The 24,222-nt window shown below is 41.5% G+C and overlaps 1 protein-coding gene and 1 pseudogene across 6 annotated transcripts in view; one reads left to right on the plus strand and one right to left on the minus strand.

The window, feature by feature from the left end:
• The window catches only part of RALYL (RALY RNA binding protein like), a 721,318-nt gene extending 716,951 nt beyond the window's left edge, over positions 1–4,367 (minus strand). For 2 of the 6 annotated variants that reach the window (XM_056110824.1, XM_056110805.1), the window contains exons 1-2: positions 4,060–4,196; positions 3,130–3,226 (exon numbers count right to left, since the gene is read on the minus strand). The gene's annotated coding sequence lies outside the window, so the exon portion shown is untranslated. Of the gene's footprint in view, positions 1–2,774; positions 2,963–3,129; positions 3,918–4,059 lie in introns of those variants that run through there. The other 4 variants (XM_056110847.1, XM_056110839.1, XM_056110817.1 and 1 more) reach the window with 4 other exon arrangements.
• Positions 4,368–15,486: 11,119 nt separating this feature from the next.
• LOC130021836 (splicing factor U2AF 35 kDa subunit-like) lies at positions 15,487–15,892 on the plus strand (annotated as a pseudogene).
• Positions 15,893–24,222: the final 8,330 nt, after the last annotated feature.

The following is a 24,222-nucleotide window of genomic DNA, read 5'->3' on the forward strand; positions in this document are numbered from 1 at the left end:
CTGCACTCAGGAATTACTCTGGGCGGTGCTTGGGGGACCATATGGGATGCTGGGGATTGAACCCGGGTCAGCCGCGTGCAAGGAAGGTAAACGTCCTACCTGCCGTCCTATCGCTCCGGCCTCTAAAAAGTGTCCTCATAAATAATCTTTTAAATATTCATCCCTTAGTATAACTCTATGACAGGGTGTTGCTTGACACATATTAACAAAGAAATCAGTATACTCTTTGATAGCTTATAATCCTATAAGGGCAAAATGTGTTTATTTAAAAATGTTGGTCAGATCAGTACTTTATATCTGCAACTAGGAATTTCTTTCTGGAAACTGGTCCAAAAGACTGGGACAGAAAATGTAAAACTGATTCAATATTCCACAATTTTTCTAAATGCCTACTTTCTGCATCCCACCTAAAAGTTCAAGGAAAATTGAAAATACTATTTTGAGTTTGTGACAATTTCTTTGCCATCATTCAGATAACAAAATACTTTAGTCAATAGACCTAATATACCTTGGGTCTATTAGCCCATTTAATTCAAGTCTTTTCCTCCTCTCTCTCTATCTTCCCCTCCCAAACCCTTGCTCCCTGAGAAAAAAAGAACTTTTTTTCTTCTGGAAAAAGCTGTTGAAAATAATTTACATAATTGCTTTGCTCCTAAACTTAGATTGGGTTGCTAGCTGAATTTAAAAACAGTATTATTTTTCCATGTCAAACCAGTAGGCGGTGCTAGCTCTAAGATACTACACATTCTAAGACCTGAAACCAAAAAATACTCATAGAACTTAAAGAGTTGTAGATTTCTCAGTATCATTCATGAAGGGAGAAAGCTGAACAAGCTGAAAGGAGTAGACAGAGACACACATAGAAAGAAAGTATATATTGCTTACTGTTAAAACAAACTAAAATAACCAGTTTGTTATGGTATGTATGCAGAATTCAAAGCACAACTAGGTATCTGTTCCCACATTACATTTCCATGAAGGTTTCCATCAGGATGGATTCAACCTTTTGGAAACACCATTTCATACAGTTTCTATTTTGGCCCAGCCTCAAGACACAAACTATCTCCATCTTATGCAGCAACTGGTCCTCATCAAGGAAAATGCTAGTTCGGTTTCTCAAGTTTCTTTCTGACTCATTCTCTTTTGAAAGAACTAAATGATTTACAGTACATACAACCTGCAAATGAATATACACAAGCATTATTTTGCATGTTTAAATAAATGATTCCTCCTTATATACCTTTAAATGATTAAAAGGTAGATTGTGGCAAGTGACTTTTTAATGTTTTTGCTAGCGAGTTTAAATCATGAACACAGAAAAAAAAACAGGTATCAAAATTTAAGACCTAGTAACACACTATTTGTGCCAGATCCTGCAACTCTTATGTCCTTCAATATATCAAGTCAGTAGTTCCAACATAAACTATACTTTGAAAAAATGCAACAGGGCTTTCAGAACAGAGAACAGCAACCCCGAGTACAAAATTAACTGACACTGCAATTTCCAAAGTCCCTTATAAGAGAATTGTGAATAAACATGCATGTGACTTTCAAGATATTACAAAAAATTTTAATCTCTATGAAAATGATCACTTGTACTTCTAGTTATTCTTCCACCAAGAAGGCTTGGTACAGAAACATAGACATAGAAGTTTTCATTTTACAAATTGAGGTTAAGATTTAGAGAAATATGCTTGAAAAAGCAATGGAAGGTGTTATTAATCTGTTTCTCATGAACCCTTTTGTGTGTTGAATTCACTTTTTTGTCTAAAGATAACAGAAGAAAACAGAAACTGAAAGGGAAAAAAATATTTACTTTCCTCATTTTTAGAAGAACCACACTGATACACACACAATAATTTTAAAGCAGTTTTCATTTAAAAAGACCAATTCCAAATTTAAGTAACTGGAGGACTATTTGACCCAAAGACATTAAGGTTTAAAATCTAGCACACAATTTGGGGAGTACCCAAGTTTTCCAGGCGATGCTCTCACTGTGTTAAGTACAGAAAAGACTTGTATTATCAACTATTACCATCTCCAAAAAGTAGTGATCGATTAGATTGGAAAGAGGCCCCGGCAACCACAAACCATCAGAAACTCCACGGAATACACTTACTACTGACAACATACCAGCACTGTAGTGCTAACAACACAACCGAAATGGATTCATCACTACCCCCTGCCCTGTCCTGTGCCCTGATCTCCTCTCCGGAGATCTTTGGAAGCACCGCCAGGGAGTTGGCAAGAGGGAACTCCCAGTCCCTTTAAAAACCAAAAAGCCTGTTCGGTACCTTCGAGGTGTCCTCTCATTAATACCAACTAGCCTCTCCTCTTCCTGCACCGCAAACCCCACCGACCAGCGTGGAAAGTAACTACTTCCCCCTCTCCTGGAAGCAGCCAGCCAGCACTTAGCACCAAGGAGGCACCGCCACAGGGATGCCCAAGCTCCAAACGCAGCACCGCCAAGAACGCCAAACCCATCAGCACCGCCACCAGCACCCCGGGCTGGCCAAAGACCTGCGGGCTTGTTGACTCATTGCAAACCGGGGGGAGCAGGAGTTGAGCCTGCGGGGGGCCCGGTGCCATCCCCAACGGCCGTGCAAACGTTTCCAGTTCCTGGACCACATGGCCAGCAGCAAGCCAGTCCCCTCCAGGAAGATGCTGCTGCGGGCCCCCGCCTCTCCTCCACCCTTCTCTCGGGCACACGAACCCGCGCCGCATTCTCCACCCTCGCCCTTCCCTGCTCTGCAAGTGGCCCTAGGAGAACTTACAGGGCCGGCGGGCTGCCGGGTCCCCGGAGGACGCTGCCCGCCGCGCACACGCCGCCCGCGGCCCGCACGGCCTGGGCGCAGCTGAGCGAGGGTCGGCCCCGTGCGCACATTCAAAACCGTTCCCGACGCACAGAAACGACTTTGGCTGGTCCTGGCTCTCGGCGCGGCTGCCCACCGCGGGGCTCGGACACTGCCAGGAGCCGCGCGCGCACACACACACGCACGCACACACATACACACGGGCACAAGCACACACACACACACACACACACACACACACACACACACACATTTCTTTGGCAGGCCAAGTATTGCCATGGCAAACCCGGGAAACGCCTCCAAGGGGACCAAGTACCTGCTCTCTGCGAGCTGCTCAGCTGTTCACTTCATCCTCCGTTGACAAGGAAACCAAACCGCACTTCATTTTTTTTTTTCTCCAGAAAAACCTTCCACTGCCATCATTTGAAAATTGATTTACGGGGAGGAGAAGGGGAGGAAGAAGGGATAATATAGATATAGATATCAGGATATCTATCATAAAATTATCTCGGTTTTTCTTTTCTTAAAAAAGTCAAATGTGCAAAAGTCATAGTTAATTTAAAGGAGGGGAAAAAAGTATTTTTTTGCTTAAAAATAAACCCAGTAACCAGCTGCAAGAAAAGTTTCATGTTATCAATGGGTATCAAAAACAGAAAGGAAAAAAAAATCGAATTTGTTCTCACCGGCTTCCAAAAAGGACACCAAAAAATAGAAAATTAAGATCTTTACTCAGTGGTTTGTATCAGGATTGCAAAACCACAAACTTGTAAACACTGCCGTAAAATCCCACCTAGACAAAAATCTTATCAGAAAAAAAGAGTATGCAAAAACAAAAAAAAAGAGTTAGAAACATGCTTTTAATGTTTACAGAGGGGGAAAAAATAGGCACCATACTTCACATCGCTTTTTTTTTTTCTCCATAAAACCAGTTGCATATTTTGCTGGACTTGGGAGTCGCTCCCAGCGGACAGGATCGCCGCGACTCCCCGCCACAGCGCCTCGTCTACGGAACCCTCGCATGCTAGAAAAACTTGCATTCAGGAAAAGGCTCAAAACCATGCTCCTCCAGCTTTCCCAGATAGAAACAATAATCAAAGAAGTGGAAGAAAAAAAAAAAAGAAGAAGAAGAAGAAAAAGAAAAAAAAACAACCAGAAAAACAAAAAAACCAAAAAAAAGGACAAAAAAAAAGAAGAAAAAAAAAAAACAAGAAGAGGACAAGAATGCCACTGAGAAGAAGGTACTCACCGAGCGGGAGTAAAATGTTGGAATAAAAATGAGATTGAGTATAAAATACAGTATGGCGGTGGAAGAAGGAATGAAGCGCGTTTTTTTTTTTCCTCGCCGTCTCGGCCTCGGGCAGGCACACGTGACTCGGAGCCGGGCGGACTTGCAAGCGGCCCGGGGGGCGCCCCGGGGACCCCACTCTGGCGAGGCGGCGGCCGCTGGGAGCCGGGCCGAGCAGGTGCCCCTCACGCCGGGCTGGGCACACGCACACGCACACGCAACACGGGCAGGGCGAGGGGGAGCCGAGGCGCAGCTGCTGCCGCCGCCGCCAGGGCTGGGCACCCCCAACCCCCCTCCTTTATCCCCCGCCCCCCCTGGCTGCAGCGCAAAGAGCGCGTCTTGGGGGGGGGTGCAGCGAGCTCGGGGTGCGAGGCTGGAATTGCCGGAGGGAAGGCCGGCAACTTGCGGCTCACCCCAAAGTTGTTGTGTTGTGCTGCCACTCGTGCCGCTGCAGGCGTGGAGCTTTGACTGGCAGCCCGGGAGGACACCCCGTTTCTCTCTGCCCAACTTCAACTACTCACGCACCCCCCCCAACACCCATTTGTTTTTTTGCTTTTTGGGTCACACCCGTTGATGCACAGGGGTTAGTACTCCTAGCTCTGCACTCAGAAGTTACTCCTGCCGGTGCTCAGGGGAACCTATGGGATGCTGGGAATCGAACCCGGGTCGGCCGCGTGCAAGGCAAACGCCCTACCCGCTGTGCTATCTCTGCAGCCCCCCAATTCCCTATTTCTGCACTCTCCCACTGCTCGTCCCTCCAAAGCTGCCTTGCCCCTATCCCTGGGTTCTTTCATCCTCTCCCCCCATCCCCAGTCCTGCGTGCCACTCCGGTTCCCCCAGCCACCCCAAATGGGTTTTTTTTTGGGGGGGGGGTGGGAGGAACCCGGCTGGGTGCGATTCTGGGGGCGTCGCCACTGGCCCGGCCGCGGCCCCCGGGAACGCACAGTCGGCCCTCGGCACCGAGGGCGTGTTTGCAGTGGGCGAGATCAAACACAGTCTGGAACCTCTGGAAACCGCTGCTTGGGTCGCTGGGGCTTGCGGGTGTCGGGGGTGGGGGCGAGGGTGGGGGTGCGGGTGTCGCCAAGGCACGCACCGGGGGCCCCCCGCATTGTTTGTTTTGTCTGGGTGTGCGCGCGTGCTTTTGCAGCTGGGCTGTAAGGAGCCGCGGCTGGCGGTGGCTGCTGTCACAGGGCCAGCTCCCACTCTCAACTCAAGTTGTGGGCTGGGGCTGGAAGTCAAAGGAGAGATGCCCGGGAATCAAGCGAGTCCATTGTGTGGGTGCTCCCGGGGAGGGAGTGAGCTTTGGGCGCTAGGGAGCTGGAAGAGGTGCGCCGGGAGGGAGGCGGGGGCGCAGCCCGCGGAAGCCCAGGTGGTTGTGAGCCGCGGTGGATTCTGAAGGTGAGGATGGGAGCGGCGTTTCTCCACCCTGGCATCTGCGTTAGCATCCTTCCTCCCGAACAAAGATTCCCAGCAGCCAATCGCCGGATGCGTGGGGATTCTTCTCTCGGCTGTCTGTTTAAGAAGCAGCTTTCCGCGAGCTGGATCGCATCTATTTTTCTTCATTTGTGCGGGCAATATTCGCATCAGGACCATTTCCCTCTGCTGCTTTGGACCTGGTGTTGCACGAGGATGAATCGTCATCTCTGGGTTGGAGAATGAGCAGTTAACACAGTTTCGCAGTTCACAGAGCGCTGCCCCTGGTCTTTATCTCAACATTTCCAAGATTGATATTTAAGATAAAATTACTCCATGCAAGATGATCTAACCTGGACATTTCTGAAGATGAATCCATTACAGAGAGGTTCATCATCAGCAAATATGCAACTCAAACATTTTGTCCAGCAGTCATTGACCAAAAAGGCATTAACTACAATTTAAATAGGAGATATTTAAATAACCATTAAAATATCATTAAATATTTATTTTGGTCAGTTGCCAACTCTACACCCACTTACTCGATATACTTTGGCGTGATTGTTACTGATTAGAAAAACCTGTCACTGGCTAGGGAAGTGGAATGCATCAAACTGGATTTGGTAACTCTGAAAGCCTAGTTGAGTTTTGTTTAGAAATTAGTATTTTACTCTGGAAATTGCAGATCATCAGATATTGTGTTTTTCAGTATAAAAGAAAAAGATATTTGAAGGTGTTGGGCTTTTTTATTTTATTGAACAGCATGTTTTCAAAGTTTTCTCTTTTTTCTTCTTTTTTCTTAGAAAAAGCCCAATGCCTTCAAATATCTTTTTATTTTCTGAGTAGTGAGTTAATTTGTCTGCCACTTCAACCTTAGTGTGCAAAATTTTCCTTCCAGTGTCCCTCCCTCACATCTTAATCTAATCATTTAAGAAAACATTCTTTCAATTCAGATTGTTCTATCACTTATGTGACTGCAGTACTCATATGTGAGAAACTTCTCTTTAAAAATGAGTTTTGAACCCCTCAGTCAGCCTGGACAATGGCCAGTTTTAAAGAGTTCCTCAAGAACTTTGAAAAACAAGCTGTTTAGAATTACACTGCAGTAATGGCTGTCAGCCAATCACAGTGATTGTCAGACTTTTATTATTCAATAAAATTACTCCCCTTTATGTTAAATGCAGTTCTGCTGAAGAAAAAAGGCAACACATCAATATCCTCCCTGCATTTTTCTCATTTACTTGCATAATTACAACACAGTGCTCAAAATATTCCATTTATTTTATTTCCAACGTGTCATTCCCATCTTTTAGGCTGCAGCAACACATTAAAAGCAAGAGTAAACAAAGTTAGTTTAAGGAAACTGGTATTGACTGAGCAGAGGATCTCATTTAGTTCTTATAACTGCTCTAGGACATCAACTTTCTACTCATTTTGCAGAGGATAAAAATTGAAGTCAGAGAAGTTAAAGTTCATTTGCGGAGGTTGGAGCAATAGCACAGCGGCTAGGGCATTTGCCTTGCACGCACCGACCCAGGATCAATTCCCACAGCATTCCATATGGTCCCTCTGACTACCGCCAGAAGTCGTTCCTGAGTGCAGAGTCAGGAGTACCCCCTGAGCATCACCATGTGTGGCCCAAAAAGCAACAACAACAACAACAACAAAAAGTTCATTTGCCAAATATTCTGTTGTTATTACATGTTAGAAGGTGGGTGGGTTTGGACCACAATATTTGGTTTTAAAGCTAGAATATTAAAGCACTGTAGTACTATCCTGTAGCACTGTCCTCCAGTTGTTCATTGATTTGCTCGAGTGGGCCCCAGTAACATCTCCCATTGTGAGACTTGTTGTTACTGTTTTTGGCTTATCAAATACATCACAGATAGCTTGCCAGGCTTTGCCGTGCAGGCAGAATACTCTGGATAGCTTGCCAGACTCTCTGAGAGAAACAGAGGAATCGAACCTGGGTTGGCCACGTGCAAGGCAAATGCCCTACCTGCTGTGCTATGGCTCCAGCCCAGAATATTAAAAACAAAAACAAATTAAATTATGGAAAGGACTCACTATTCAGAAGTACCGCAGTTATTGCCAATGAACAAATGATAGAATTCTACATAAAATATGTAACTACAATTTGTCAGAATTGATTTGGTTCCATCATTAATGTAGGAGCCCAGATACAGGTCTCTGTGTTGGGCCATGGTTCCCAAGTTCTTTGATACTTTCAGAAACAAAAAATAAAGAGGATACTCAGAGTCAGCATGGAAAAGAGACAGGCTTCTTGGAAAGTAGACTGGGAAAGAAAAGAAACTCTCTAGATTAGAAGAAAATTAGTAAAGGATTACAAATTAAACATGGCTCCCTTTCTGTGTGTGTGTGTGTTAATAAGGAAACTATCTTTTTGTTACTTATAAGTGAAAAGAATGTTTAATGTCTTATGATAATATGGCTTAAATGAACCCTTTTACGTTGTGTAAAACCAACTCATTTTTTTTGATTTTGCATAATAATTTTTGATGACTTAGTAATTTTTTAAAATATTTTTTCTTTTTAAGAAATTGTTATGAAGGCAGGAGAGATAGTATGGTGGGTAGGGTTCTGCCTTACACATAGCTGCCTGGGTTCAAATCTCAGCACCCAAAATGGTCACCTGAGTCCACCAGGAGTGATCCCTGACCACAGAGGCAGGAGTGAATCCTGAACAGCACTAGGTGTGGCCCCAAAAACAAGCTCCCAAAACAAGGGAAAAGAAAAAAAATTATCACATTTGTCTGAATATAAATGTGCTCATATGCATATTTTTCAATGTTGAAAAGTTTCCTTTTTTTCCCCAACATGTCATCTTGGATGACTACCACTACCAAAACTCATTAAATATTTTTACAAATTATTGAAGAAATGATTAGAAAATTGAAAACAGAAGCGCTATATTATGGCATGAGTCAAATAAAAAGTGTTATCAGAATTTGATTTTTAACATCTAGTTCACTCATATATTTTATAAAATCCAGAATATTTTATTTACATGCATCAAATTTCTTATGATTCAAATGTACTTATGTGTTTCTTTATAAAATTAAAATGTGCGTATGTAGCCAAGAAAATAATTTTAAAATTAAAATCTGCTATTATCCTTATTTTGGATTATTTAGCTTGTATCAGAGAGATTGGACATGATACTGTGGTAAAGTGACCTCTGGAAAAAGTGCTGGTGTGCAGGTGAGAAAACACTGATGAATTTCCTGATAAATACCTTTTAGACACAGAGAGGAGAAAAGAGCAGCACATGACAGGTTCACTGTTCTGCACCACTAGTTATTATTCATTGATTGCCGATCTGGCAATCAGCCATCCTAAAATGAGTATAAAATATGTCCATTTATAATTTTAGAAGCTGAAAATTTATCCAAGATATCTCTTTAGAATCAAAGTGTCAATGATGAAAATGTGACAATCCTAGAGTCAAATATAGGTCTCTGGAAATACACTAAAGTTTAAAATGGTACATCCTTATTATTACATGTTATTATGAGAAACTTGAAGAAAACAAGAAAGAAAGGAAGAAGAGAGGAAAGATGCCTACCATGGAGGCAGTCAGGGGTGGGGGGAGGGGGCAAATGGAGACATTAGTACTGGGAAGGAAGGACAGGTATTGGAACATTGAATGACAAACCCAATCATGAACAGCTTTGCAATGCTCTATCTCACAGTTATTCAATTTCAGCAACAACAACAACAATAAAAAAATAAAAAAAAGAAAGGAAATAAAACAAAACACAAGTAAGAAATGCCACAAAAGAAAAAAATATATATACCATTTAATGACTACTTACAGTGATTTAGATGCTTGACACGGGCACCCTAACAAAATCTTCCTAATCCATATTGTACTAAAGGGTTCTGCCTAGAGACCAAGATTTAAGGAATGGCAAAATAACGGGTTTTTATATTTACTGAGACTCTAAACACCACGCATTGGGGAAGGCAACTTCAATGATCAACACTGGGGTGATTGTTAAAAAATTGAGAAAATGAGAACGGATGGAATATTGAAAGGGCAGAGAAAAAGAACTGAGATAGATGGGGTGAGAACTACATACAAAAGAAAAGAGGAAAGAATAAAGATAGGAAGGAAAACTATAATATTGAGGGATTCTGGGGGGATATGCAGACAGAAATTCTCTAAAAATATACGAGAACTGTAAGACAAGTGCGAACACTGGACAGATCTGGGTCAGAGATGATTCCTAAAGGATATGTGACAAAAAGTACTTTAGATAAATATTGCAGACTTTACAATACAGTGCTTTAGTAAAACTAAAGGTTGCCAGAAAACAATCTTGCTGAGGTTAACAAAACTGTATACCAGAGGAAGTAACATTTCAAACAAGAGAAAAGGGAAAAAAACAGAAAGAGCTATTTGTGTACACCAAGAAATTTATTTATTCTAATGACTTAGACTGCTAATAGGAGGAAATGTGGTCTTAATGGAAAGTTAATTTTTGTGTTAAGAGTCTTAAAATGTGCCAGAGGAAACTGACATTTTTGTTTTTGTTGTTGACTCACCAATCTTAGATACATGGCATGAAGTAGCTCCTTCAAATTTGTTGATATAGTTGTATAGTTAATGAATCTCCATTGTTGATGATTTTTCCTTTTGTTTTCTTGCTTTAGTTTTAAAAGCCCAGAATTTAGAGATGATCTGGATTTTAAGTATCAAGAGTAGCTTAATTAAACTGCTATTTTCTTTGATGTCAGAATATACTTAATTATTCAAAGATCACACCATTCAGAAATTATTGCAAAGATCAACTGCCTTTTATTAATTCCTTGACTTCTACTTTTATTTAATGAACCAATCTGTGCTATCAATATGCATAGTCATTTGGTAAGAGAATGATGAGGAAAACAGTAGTTTTTGTCTGAGTTTGGGGACGGGTTAGGTCACACCTGGAGCTTCTTGTAAGCTACTTATCCTTCTGTGCTCAGGACTTATAGAAACTTAGCTCCAGTACTATCATTACTTCCAGAAATAGTCAATTATGTATGTGGTATGTATATCTGTCTGTATTCCAGACTCCCTTTTGCCCTTATGGATGCCTCCAGCCTTAGGAGAGAGAGGGGTCAAACTTATAAAGATCTGAATATATCACAGCTCTTGGCTATTTAGCTTCAGGGTAGTAAATTATTTGTTATTGTATTCATCTAAAGCTCCAGCGAAAAGAGGAGCAAAGATCAAACACAGGTTTTTTAAACAAAACTATAATGAATGGCTAGCTGGTAAAAATATGAGTATTTCAAACAACGACTTTATAAATAAACACGCATTTCAGTTCAGGTTTCTATCAGAGACTGGGAGAAACCCAATCATTAAAAGTGGTCACAGAGCCCTTCCTAAATTCTCCTTTCAGAAGCATTTCCCTTTATCAATTATGCAAAATCAAATGTATTTTTCTCTCTGGCAAAAAAAAGTGTAAAATTCTTTTATTATTATTGTTATTTTGTCTGTTTTGAGATCCTCAGTGCTTGCTCCTGGCTCTGTGTTCCTGGGTCCCCCTTAGTATGGTTTGGGGGGATTATAGGAGGTGCAGGAAATTGAACCTGAGTCAGCCGGCATGATGGCAAATGCATACTCGTTTTGGGCCCTATTTCATTAAAATTTTGAATCTTTTCTTTTTTTTCTGAAACTGGTTATTAATCTTTTAAAACATTTAAACAGTATATTTGAATAGTCACGCTGCTGATCACCTGTGTTCAAAATCTAACCAATATAAAGATGTGTCAGTTTCGGGTCAAATTTAATTTTCATATCTGATATTATTTTTTCTTACAAACAAATGTAATCTATAATTTTCTGTCATTTCTGTAACAAAATATTAACATGTGTTAAGCCTTAACAAAGATGTTAATAGTCTTCTACTATTAAGAAAAGGCATAACTAATTTAAAAGTCTATTAGCAAAATATTATAGTACCTTAAATGAGTGTTTACAGAAAAAAAGAACTGGAAATTAACATTTAAATACTAGATTCAAGAACATACTCTTTTTAGTGTGTGGAGGTAAATTATAAATAAGATTTTGTCAGAAAAGTAACCCAAGTCCTAATTTTCTCCCAGCATCCTACTGAGAATAGATTAAGCACTACTAGCTTGATGGAGTGTTCTTGGAATTGACAATACATTACAGGTAAAGCTAGTATCTCTTCTACTCAGGCTAAAGACCTTTATCAAAATCTTCTAAAGCATAATACATCTTAACTTTATGCTGATTTCATATTAATTATTATGTATTTTTCTTATCATCAATACTATTCCAGTGGCTATGAAAATGAATTGACAAATGTAATCCACAGTAGATAAAATTAACTAGATAAATAAGCCAACTTTCATTAGTCATTATCAAGAGAAACTACCTTAGCTCAAAATTTCACGTTTCATACATAGCGCAGGAACAGAGATCAGGGCAAGATTCAGTGGAAATCAAGCCAAACAATTTTTTTAGTTTCCAAACTAACTTTGCACTCTTTCTTATGTCCTCAGAATCTTTGGTGAAATCATAATTTCCATATGAATCTGCATTGTTTTCTTTCTTGCTTCAGGTGCAGTGAACTTACAGACAGCTATAACCCCCAGGGATACAATGAATGCCTCAACAATAGAAAACTGCCATCAATTGCCTGAGATTTCATTAAAGCACTGGAAGCCTTGCAATTATCCTTCCGGAAATAATAATAATTTTTTTTCCAGCAGAGAGGGAGGACAGGTGGAAGAGAAGTCAAAGGATACAGCACAAGTGGGCCTACGAGTCCCAAGGCAGCCTACTAAAATTTACATAATTTCTGGGCCAGAGCCATCGCATAGAAAGTAAGGTGTTGACCTCCGTTAGATTCCCAGAACCCCAAAAGCTCCATCACTCATGGATCTCTGAGCACAGAGACAGCAGTAAGTATTAAGCACAGCTGGATGTGGCCCCCAAACCAAAATAATAATAAAATAAGCACTGTAGCACCGTCTTCCCGTTGTTCATTGATTTGCTTGAGCAGGCCCTGTATTTTTCCATTGTGAGAATTGTCACTGTGTTTGGCATATCGAACACAGCCTGGGTAGCTTGCCAGGCTTTGCCATGTGGGCTAGACACTCTCGGTAGCTTACCGGGCTATCCGAGAGGGGCAGAGGAATCGAACCCATATTGGCCAGGTTGGCCGTGTGCAAGACAAATGCCCTACCCACTGTGCTGGGGCTCCAACCCAATAATAAAATAGAACACACAATTTCCTCTTCCATATTCTTTATGTAATTCACATTGTTTTAAAATCAGTTTAGCCTATTAAAAACAACGTTGGAGAACACATCACTTGTATCATTTGTCATCCCATTGATCATCGATTTGCTTGAGCAGACACCAGTAATGTCTCAATTTTCTCTGTCACATGCTAGTGTAGCCCAATGGCATCTGCTCACTCCAGAAACACAGAACACGAAGATCCTCAAACTGTTTGTTCAGAGTTTTGACGAAGAAGTCTGACCATCTCGTAGGTGGGCGACCATGCATTCTTTTGATGTCCCATGGAATCCAGTCAGTAACAGCTCTAGTCCAGCAGTCATCTCTAAATCACATTATTGATCCAACCCATTTGATTTTCAATGCCTTGGCAAACGAGACAGCATCCCTGATTCTTGACAGTGGTCAGAACTCCGGATTCCTTCTCTCACTTGAGTGAGACGTGATACTCCAGGCATAGCACTTTCGATTCCTCTTTGGGAGACCCGAATAGCATTCTCATCCTGTTTTCATAGGGCCCAGGTCTCTGAGGCATATGTTAGTGCTGATGTATGTTAGTGGAGTCGAAAAGATGTGCCTGGAGCCAGAGGTTCTTTGTCCTCTTAACCACTTATGCAACACTCTTGAAGGTGTCCCATGCCGCTCTCTTCCTCCTGCACAGTTCAGGTGCCAGGTTGTTTGTCATGTTGAGTTCTCAACCTAGGTACACATAACTGCTGCATTAAGAATGTGTGTTCAATTGAGGGAAAATGGAATGTCAGGAACTAGTTCATTTCTCATAAACATTGTCTTCATGAGATTCAGCTGTAGTCCGAACTTTCCACACTCATGGTCAGAATCAGCCAGCATTTGTGCTGCTTGGCTGATATTTGGTGTTATTAGAACCATGTCATCAGTGAAGCAGAGGTGATGTAGTTGCCATCCATCTATCTTCACTCCCATTCCTTCCCATTCCGGTCATCAAATAATGTTCTCAAGGGTGGCACTGAAGAGTTTTGGTGAAATGGCATGGCCCTGTCAAATGCCTCTCTTTATGTTGATGATCACTTCCTTGTAGAATGGTGAAATCCTGGTGGTGAATCTATAATACAGCTCATGAAGGATCCTGATGTATTGAGTTTGAACGCCCTGATTGGCTAGGGCTTTGATGACCGCTTCCATCTCAACAGAGTCAAAGGCCTTCTTTAAATCAATGAATGTTAGACAGAGCAGCATCTTGAATTCCTGAGAAACCTCCATGAGCTTGGCTATCATGTGGATATGGTCATCAATTGTGCTGAATCCTTTGCGGAACCTGGCATGCTCGCATGGTTGTCCTTCATCTAGTGTTCTGCCAAACCTATTCATGATGTCTCTGGTCAACAACTTGTAGACAATAGACAACAGGCAGATGGGCCGATAGTTGCCGATGTCGTGGATGTATCCCTTCTTGTACAATGGGATGGTCCTGCTGGTTTTCCATTTGGACAGAATCTTGCATTCAGACAGGTAGCGTGTGAAGAACCAAGCCAGTGTATTGAAGAGTACTGGAAGCAGATTCTTTAGGTGTTTAGGTCTGATCTTGTCTGGGCCAGGCAGTTTGATTCTTTACCAACAAAATGGCATGTCGGATATCGGAAGGGAGAATGCTGAGAAGGACATATCCATCCTGCAGAATTTGGTATGTGGGCAGGTGGACAATGGCTATTGAAGAGATCTGAGTAGAAGTCGTGGATAACCTTTTCCATTGCCCTTCTGGAATTGTGATAGATCCATCAGGACATTGGAGAGCAGTCATCTTGGTCTTGTATTTGGTGAAGCACAGGCAAGTGTGCAGATACTTTTCCTGGCTTCTGCCACATCAGCCAACATTGCTGCTTTTTTATCTTTGAGGTCTTCCTTTATCGCTTCTCTGCACAGCTTTGTGATCTGGGATGTCAGCTTGTGATTGCCTGAGGCTTACGCCAAACAACGTTGACAAATGAGCTCGGGAGTTTCCCAAGATAAGCGTATTTTTGTGGCTTTCTCTTGCTCAGTGTTCCTCATACAATCATTGAGGTGCTATAGAGTTGATCATATTCTTTGTTGATGTTGTTAACGACAGCATCACCCCATATTGCTGCAAAAGTGCCAAAGAGCTCCCAGTTGGTGGTCATTCTGGGAGTTCTCCTCTTAAACTTTGCAGCCCTTTCTCCCCGCTCTGTGAAGTAGAATTTCACATAAAGTAGACAGTGGTATGATTCTGTATGAAATTTTGGGACAACACCAACATGCGTCAGGCAGAACCATCGATTGAATATGATGTGATCAATTTTGTTGTGGAATTGTCCACCAGGAGACTCCCATGGCCAATGTTTAGACTCGGCCTTCTGGAAATATGAGTTACCCTGGATGGTCTTGGCCAACATAATGAACTCAGACAGTCTCTCACCATGTTCATTTCATTCTAGGCCATGGATCCTGATGTGGAGTTCTTTGGGTGACCTTGTCAGTTCTATCTTGTTGTTAAAATGACCGACAATGTTTCTGTAGAAGGTGTGGGCTTCTTTACAGAACTTCTCCAGCTCCATGTCGAACTTCTCAATTTCTTCTTCATCATAGTTGGATATTGGTGCTTAGACAACGAAGATAGAAACTGCTGGCAATGAGCCACATCTACTCAAACATAAGCATCCAATTTGGGTTGTTAGGCATTCAAATGAATCAACTCTTCCCAGTCTACTGACAGTTTGTGCTGTGCTGTGAGCGATGTTGAGATGCAGGATCATTATGATAAGTTTTTTGAGGAGGTCTTCATGGAAATGGAGGACAAGACGATGTGGAGGAGATAAACAGTGCGACAACCTGAGCAACGACCTGTTGGGAAACATGCACATCAAGTTCCACCATGAGGAGGATGCAGAGAAAGCTGTGATCAATCTGAACAACCACGGATTAAATGGGCAGCCCATCCATGCTGAGCTATCACCCATGACCAAATTTTTGGAAGCCTGCTGCCACCAGTATGAGACAGGCAAGTGCACCTAGGGCAGCTTCTGCAACTTCATGCACACGAAGTCCATCTCCCTAGAGCTGAGGCAGGAGTCGTATGGAGGGAGCCACAAGAATGAGGAATAGGAAGTTCCACCAAACTCAATGGTTGACTGCCTCATTGTGGAATGGTGAACAGCGAATCAACACAGATCGCTACAACATGCCACCCACACAGCAGAGCCTGGCAAGTTACCCGTGGGGTATTATAAATGCCAAAAACAGTGGGGAAAAAATGGGCCTCATTCCCTCATTCTCCTGATCCTGGGAGAGCCGCCGATATGGCAGAGTCGAGAAGGAAGAACAAGAAGAGGCTGCTAAAATCTCAGGGATGAAGCAGCTGCCAAAACAAAGAAGGACTAAAGTGACTATCTGCACTTTTAACACACGTACGCTGGCATCGGAAGTATCCATCAAGGAGCTGATGGTGCAAGTGCAGAAGATCAAGTACGACATCATTGGATTAACAGAGACATGAAGGCATTGATCACATCACGCCGTTTTCAACACTGGAGAACTGTTTCTTGGAACATGCGACGATAGAGGCGTCGGATGTGTCAGTGTCCTTGTCAACTCGAAATTGGCCATGAGCATTGATTTGTTTGAAAACCTAAAAACCCAAATCAGAGAACACATACCAGATAAAAGAAATTAACAAAATAATATCATTGTTGAAACTCTGCTAATATGACTTTGAAAATGTACTAAAAGCAGATTGTGCTTCTGTTTGCTTCTTCACATTTTGACAACATAGCTCATAAAAGATGATAAAAAATGTAGAATTGGGTTTCCTCATTTAAATCTCAAAATCAATTATAAATAAATCACTGGGTACATATGTGAAGGTTCTCAGTATTTTTAATTCATCCTAGTCTATGAACTACAACTTTCTTTCTTCTTTCAATTTTTAATTGGATCTCATTTCATCTCTTTCTCTCTCTACCCCCTCTTTCTCTTTATTTTCCTCTCTCCCTCCCTTTCTTTTTTTCCAGGAGAGTGGGGGCAGGGTCCCAGGAATTGTTCAGAAGATCCAGGGACCATGTCTGGATTCTTGGTCTCTGGTTCAATGCAAGGGCTTGAGGTATTGACACTGGTAGGACCCTGCAGAGACTGGGATCATCCACAGCACCTGGGAGGTACTGGGGGCTTCCATAGTCTAGCAGGCATGTAGGGGGCATGTAGTGACAGGAATCGAATTTGGATTATGCGTGTGAGACATGTGCTCTAATCACTCTACTATACTCTAGTTCATTATCTCATTTAATTCTTCAAATCAAATTTAAAACATTTTAAGAAAGTTGGGTGTTTTTCAGGTGGGGTTTGTGGGTGTGTGTGTGTGTGTGTGTGTGTGTGTGTGTGTGTGTGTGTGTTTGCATTGAAAACAGGGATTATCACTGAATTATATCCCTGGGAAAAAAGTTTCATATTTTTTAATGTTTGAAAATTTATTTATAACTGCAGTGAAATCAATATATTCAGCACTTGTCACAAATAATTTTCCTTAATACTGGACTAAATTTCCCTCTGAAGCTTTATGCTTTTTGCCAGATTAAGGAAACACACAAGTTCATCCAGAAAGATGAACTTGATTCTATTGCTGAGTTCTCAAAGGAAATTATTTCTTTTTTATCTATGAAATCATGCTTTGGTAATAAATACATAAAATTTTCAAATCAATATCTCATATTGTCTTGTCTTTAAAAGTTAAGGATCTCACATTAACTATCAACTGAGTAAAAACATTACCGCAAGATCTCATTTTCTTCCTCTGCCATCATACTGCAGGGTTAGGTTTCCAAGAACCTTAAGTCATGGAAAGTTGATATGTCCCCTGCACATTCTTATAGATCTGATTTTCAAGCAGGCTTTTTTCAGATATGAGATCCTAGTCAAATCATGGTTGACTTCTTTGACAAGCACCTACAGTGCTGATAAAAGGGCTTGCTGAGTGATGCCCATATACTGCTAGACATCATGCGTTCAAACTATAGCACCACTATCTGAGAAAATCTGGGCCTGATATGTACATTTGACTTATTCAGAGAATCAGGCCTCTGCTTCCAACTGTTGTGATGAGGGGTCAGTCCAATAGATAGACAGAACTAATTTGCTTTGGAAAAGGCCCTAAATACTTTGGCAAACATTCTTAAGACCTGCAGGCTTGCCAAGGGGATGCAGCAATAAAGAGCAAGAGTCTGAAAATTTTTAAGGACAATTATCCAATAAACAGCCCAGATAGAAGACAGTTCTGATTTAGGACAGAACTTCATTCTTTTCTGGGTGGTGAAGGGACCTCTCAGGCCGTGTCTTAAGAGGGCTTGGGGACTGGAGTTTAAAGCCAGGACTTCGGCATACAATGCTGCTTGCCCGCTATGGTGTTGGTGATGTCAGTGCTCAGACTGAAGCCAGGTCTGCCATCTTCCCACAGAGCTTAGCTCACAGTCCTACAACTCTGCTCTTCAGCATCAAGGAAGGTGTCAAGTGAATTAAAAGCATTCTCAGAAGTATCAAAATCCAAGGAGTATCCAAATCCATCGTCCTGGTTATCATTATCCTTTTCTGTTTGGTTTTGAAGCCAAACTTTTTTTGTCTTTTCGTAATGCTCAAGCTAACTCCTGGCGGGTCATGGTGGACCAGGTGGATGCTGGGGATCAAACCTAAGTCAGCTGAGTTCAAGGCAAGTGTCCTACCTGCTGTGCCTTCATGCAGGCTCATGGTGATACTCCATTCTCTGCTCAAGGCTGGAATAATAAACCTAGAGGAAGAAAAATGCCATGTGTAGTGTTTGCCTCTGAATGATTTCACTCTGTGTCACTATCTCTGATTTCTACTGAGAGTCTCTATCTCTAAGTGTGTGTGTGTGTGTGTGTGTGTGTGTGTGTGAGAGAGAGAGAGAGAGAGAGAGAGATAGAGAGAGAGAGAGAGAGAGAGAGCCTGCTTCTGAATCATTTTCCACATCAGGAATTTGCCTCTTTTATTCTATTCAACTTCTTAGAACCTCCACCCTCTTTTTTCTCAGCACATATTCTGATCTTATATCATGGTTACTACCAAGGAAACGTTTTGAGGATTGTTGGGGTTTGAAACATAGGATGGGGGCAGAAAAATAGTATCGTGGCTAAGGGACTGGCCTTGTATGCAGATAACCTGAGTTTCAACCCCGTCTCCCTCTATGGCTCCTTGAGCACCATCAGGAATGACCCCTAAGCACAGAGTCAGGTGTAATAGTTAGATTCAGCCCCCAAACAAAACAAACTTGTAGGAAGGTTGCTAAACAAGGGACATAAGGGCAGGTGTGAGGAGACCCCGGAGCATGTATGAGAGGGGCGTGATGAAGATCTCTTTGCATAATTGGCACTATTTATCCGGATCCAGGCGGGTGATCCAAACCATGAGGGATACATATGGCCAAAACTGGTTAAATTTATAGCAACCCCATAACCTAGATGGTTATCTCCTCTTTTACAGAGGAGACAAGTGGATGAAGTGATAGCTCCTGGCTACGGACCATTGTGCAGAGCCTGAAACCCACAGGCGGTGCAGCCTCAAGTGCTTAACAAGCTCCAAGGAGCACCGGCCTTTGAGACTGCAGAGGAGTTGTCAAAACGTAATGGGAAGTCGGGGGAGTTGCAGAGGAAGACAGCAGTGGCCGAGACAGCCAAATGTCCCTGGCTGTTCAAGAAAGTGATTTTTGTACCAAAATAAATGATACAGAAGAAAGAAAAGCGCTAAACATTTTTTTAAATGGGTCTCACTGGTGAGACCCTCCACTGCAGAAGAGCTGGGTACTGCTACCCACACTGGGCAGAAAAATGTTACCAGCTGGGTGCAAGAAGGTCATGAAGAGGACATGACCTCAGGCTGACCTGTGAGGTCACCTGGGTCACCCGAAGCTGTGATCAGTTGAAATTTCCTCCCCCAGTATCCTCCCCGCCCCTAGGTCCGTGGGAGGCCCATGGGAGTCACATTTAAGACACAGCTTGGAGCAGGATTGCATGGGCTTTACAGTCTCCTGGATGCCTGGCTGAACTGTTTTCTCTGCAGAGACTCAAGATTCTGGTTAAAAGATTCTCTCCTCAGCAGCTGCCGCAAACAAACCACGTATATGTCAGTTCCCAGGACTGCCAAAAGCTGCCTCCTCTTCACGAGGAACGTTCTGTGCTGCTTGCTTCTATTTTATTTATTTATTTATTTATTTATTTATTTATTTTTTAGTGAAACACCACGAGGTACAGTTATGGACTTATAAATTTTTGTGCTTGGGTTCCAGTTATACAGTGATCGAGTACCCATCCCTCCACCAGTGCCCATCCTCCACCACCACGGGTCCCAGCATTCCTCCCACCCCCTGTGCCCCCCATCCCACCCTGCCTCTGTGGCAGGGCATTCCTTTTTGTTCTCTCTCTCTCCTTTTTGCTTGCTTTTATTTAGTCTTCTTGGCTTTGCAATGGCAGTTCGCAATATCTTTCAGAGGGTCCTGGAGAGATACCGCAGGGGTCAAGGAGCTTTACCTGACGTGTAGGTTCACCCTGCCAAAGACAGACGTAGGACCCGGGCATAGCTGGGTGTAGCCCCCAAACCAGAGCAAGCGAATCCATCCTCTTCGAGGCACTTCTGACGTTTGGAAGCAGCAAGATGATGACGATGCATGAGAGCAGAAGAAGAGGGAAAATAGAAATAACTTTGCAGTCGTAGTTTGGGGAGGTTGAGAATTTTATTTGATACCACCCCTTGTCTCGTTGAACTAAAATACTTGGTTTTCATATTTTATTTTATGTGGGGGAGAGGGACTTGAGCTTGGGCTGGAGCGATAGCACAGTGGTAGGGCGTTTGCTTTGCACACAACATGGCCGACCCGAGTTCGATTCCTCTGCCCCTCTCAGAGAGCCCAGCAAGCTACTGAGAGTATCTCGCCCGTACGGCAGAGCCTGGCAAGCTACCCTTGATGTATTCGATATGCCAAACACAGTAACAATAAGTCTCACAATGGAGACATTACTGGGCCCGCTTGAGAAAATCGGTGAACCACGGGAGGACAGTGACAGTGGGGGAGAGGCACACAGGCAGTGCTACAGGAACCTACTATCTCTCTGGCCCTGGCATAATTTTTGAAAAAAAAAAAAGAAAGAAAACAGGGTAGTATAGTGGGTAGGGCATTTGCATTGTTAAATCTCGGGCATCTCATATGATCCATCGAGCATTGCCACGAGTGATTCCTGAGCATCCCTAAGTGTGCCCCCTTTCCCCTGGAAAAATAAAAACAGAATAAGATGAGGACCAGAGAGCAAAATCGTAGAACTGAACACATACTTTGCTTTCAGGCCGTCCTGGGTTTAGTTCTCAGAACTTTGTGATACTCTCAGCACCTGAGAGCATTGCCCGATGTCTAACCCCAAATGTCACCACCAAATGTCTTGCCGCCAAAAATTATAGGTGACAAGAGAAACTCAGAAGCAAAAACTGGTAGAGAATTAAAGTGGAAGGCAGGAAATGTCAATATTTTTCAAATACGAGTAAATGTAAATTCGAAAAACATTATAAAATATTTATTTGATCTTAAGTTAAGCTCCCTGTAATGTATTTGATATGCCAAAATCCAGTAACAGTGATGAGTCTCATTCCCCTGACCCAGAAAGAGTCTCCAATGTGACACTTGGTAAAATCTCAGGGTTAGGACGAATGGAGACGTTACTGGTGCTTGCTTGAGCAAATCAATGAACAATGGGATGACAGTGATACAATGATAAGTTATTTTATATAACATTTTCACTTCCTCGTGTTTCTAAACAATTATGTACTCTTAAGAGAGATTGTCCCCCATTCTTGAGACTTTTATTAAAAAGCTGGTGTGGGGCTGGAGCAATAGCACAGCGGGTAGGGCATTTGCCTTGCATGCGGCTGACCTGGGTTCAATTCCCAGCATCCCATATGACCGTCCTCCCCCCAGCACTGCCAGGAGTGATTCCTGAGCGCAGAGCCAGGAGTAACCCCTGAGCATCGCTGGGTATGACCCAAAAAGAAAAGAAAAAGCTGGTGTGTTTGATAGCATTTAGACTACAAAACTATTTTACTGGTCTCAGACTTTTGTTTGTGATTGGTAGGTAATTAGTTACTACACAGGAAAAAAACTATCTGTTATTCCTCATACTAGCTCAGTTTATGTAAAGAGTGGAGGGAGGCAATATATTTAGGAACTAAGGTGCGTTCATAATATATTCAGGGCTTCAGTGATATGTGTGGATGCTGAGGGTCAGAGAAATAGTCTTCTTTTTTCTTTAATGCAGCAATTTCCTCCTCTGCAAATATCTAGGAGCATTAAAATGATGGTATACAAATACATTGCTACATAAACCATTAATACTGCCGGCATTTGTAGTGTGAATAAGTGATGAAGAATAATAATTATAACGAAGCAGTTCCAAACAGGTTCAGGAAGAATTAGCCATAAGGAAGATACTGCTGAGATGCTTATGAAAGCTATGGAGTTGTCCCTTGTGATGCGCTTTGTCAGGCAGAACTAATTATCTGTAGATAAGAGAAAATATGGTGAAAAACAGAAGCCACTTCCCATAGAGGGAGTATCCATTTAAAACCCAACAACTCCCTGAACCATGAGATAATTGAAACAGTACCAAAGCCGGCATAAATAACAAGTCCTGTTCTGTCTTTCTTGGAAAATGGTAGGGGCAGGCAGAGAAAATAATTTTCATTTCATCTTCAAAAAACTAAAAATTTCTTTCAAGTTATCTATGTTATTCTCTTTGAATTAAAAAATGAATTATCCTGTGTCTCCAAACTAAGACATTTTAACCAGAAAATTAACTTAGTTTTCCAAAGTTTGCAAGGAGAATAATGGGTTTCTAAATTTCATGCTTTGCAGTTTTGCCATGAAAGCAAGTTTTAAACAGTTTTTTTAAAATATGCCTTTACTTGTATGCTTAACAGTGAAATAACATTTTAAGGGTCTTGAAATTTGTTTCAAATTAAAAGAGACATTAAACTAAGAAAAGTTAAATACTCAAATTCTATCAAATTTATCAAAAGGGAAGTTATTTTTATTCATGAATTTGGTTAGTATCAACAAGAATGAGTTATAGTTTTCATTGCTATGAATTCTCTCTTCATATTTTTCTGCTTCAAAAACTCACCTTCTCCAGGACAAGTGCATTGTTCAAAGAAGTCCCAAGGAACCTAAGATGTTGTCTTTTATGCTATCCTGTTACTTTTAGTCCTGGTAACATTAGAAAAAAAAAGTGATGGTTTTCTATTCCAGACATTGAATCTGCTTTCTAGTTAGGAGCAAACAGAGAAGGGCAAAAGGTAGAAAGGAGAGCCAAAAAGGTAACCAGGTATAAATAGCTCTTTAAGAATATCAGGAAGGGAAGAACGAATACTGTTTCAAGCAATTTGTAGAGTTTTCAAGTGTATAAATCTCTGTGAGATATTAGAGAACTTGAATTCTGTGTCTTTTTAATTTTTTAAATGCATATTTTGGAGGGAGGGAATCGGAACACACTAGGCTGTATTGAGAACTTATTCCATGATGAAAAATGACTTCAGGCAAGGCTCACAGATCCATATGTGGTACTTAGGGTCAATATGTATTGGTTCCTTCCCAAAATTGTGCAAAGCAAGTACATCACTCACTGTCGAATATCTGCAGTATGTTTTATAATTGTTAACTTGATTATGATAAAGCATGAGGAACACAATAGTAGTACTTAAAAGTTATTTTATTTGACAAATGCTCTCAATGTTTCGGAAAATTTGGTAGGAGAAGTTTCTAAATACGGTAATATGAATAAAAGTATTGTTTAATTGTGACTAAATAATAAATGTAAATGAAAGTGGAAACTTCAATTTTACCAATCTGTATTATTATTTTCCATATCAATGATAATTAGAAGCTAATTATGAATGGAAATGTGGTAGGCTATTTACAAAGACAAAAAGGAGAGAAAGTTTCTATTATGATTAATGATTATAAAGCTAAGGTTTTTTAAATTATAAACAAAGTTGAGATGAATAAGGATACAGGCATGTGTGTTTTGTTTTATATTCCTCTTTCTTTGTGCATGCTGAATTCCTAAAGAGGAGTATAAGATATAGTGAGCCACATTGCTATTCATGTATTCCTTTCTTTTCTGCTACCTATCTCTACATCTCTTCAAAAGGCAGAATATTCTTTGAGTTAATAATGATACCAATAGTCAGTTTAAATGCAACCTGAAGATAGCAATATAAAGCCAATTTAAAATCAGTAGGTTTCATGAATCACTTCTGAAAATGAGAATTTTTTAAAGGATGAACACACAAGCTAAATAAAAAGAGACTTTATTAGAATATTTTAAAAATAAACAAAATCATATTAATAAAGTATAGAGTGATGGAGAATAACATTGATGGCAATATAATCA

Source organism: Sorex fumeus, unplaced genomic scaffold (genome assembly GCF_029834395.1).
Source record: "Sorex fumeus unplaced genomic scaffold, SorFum_2.1 ptg000002l, whole genome shotgun sequence".
Classification (NCBI taxonomy): domain Eukaryota; kingdom Metazoa; phylum Chordata; class Mammalia; order Eulipotyphla; family Soricidae; genus Sorex; species Sorex fumeus.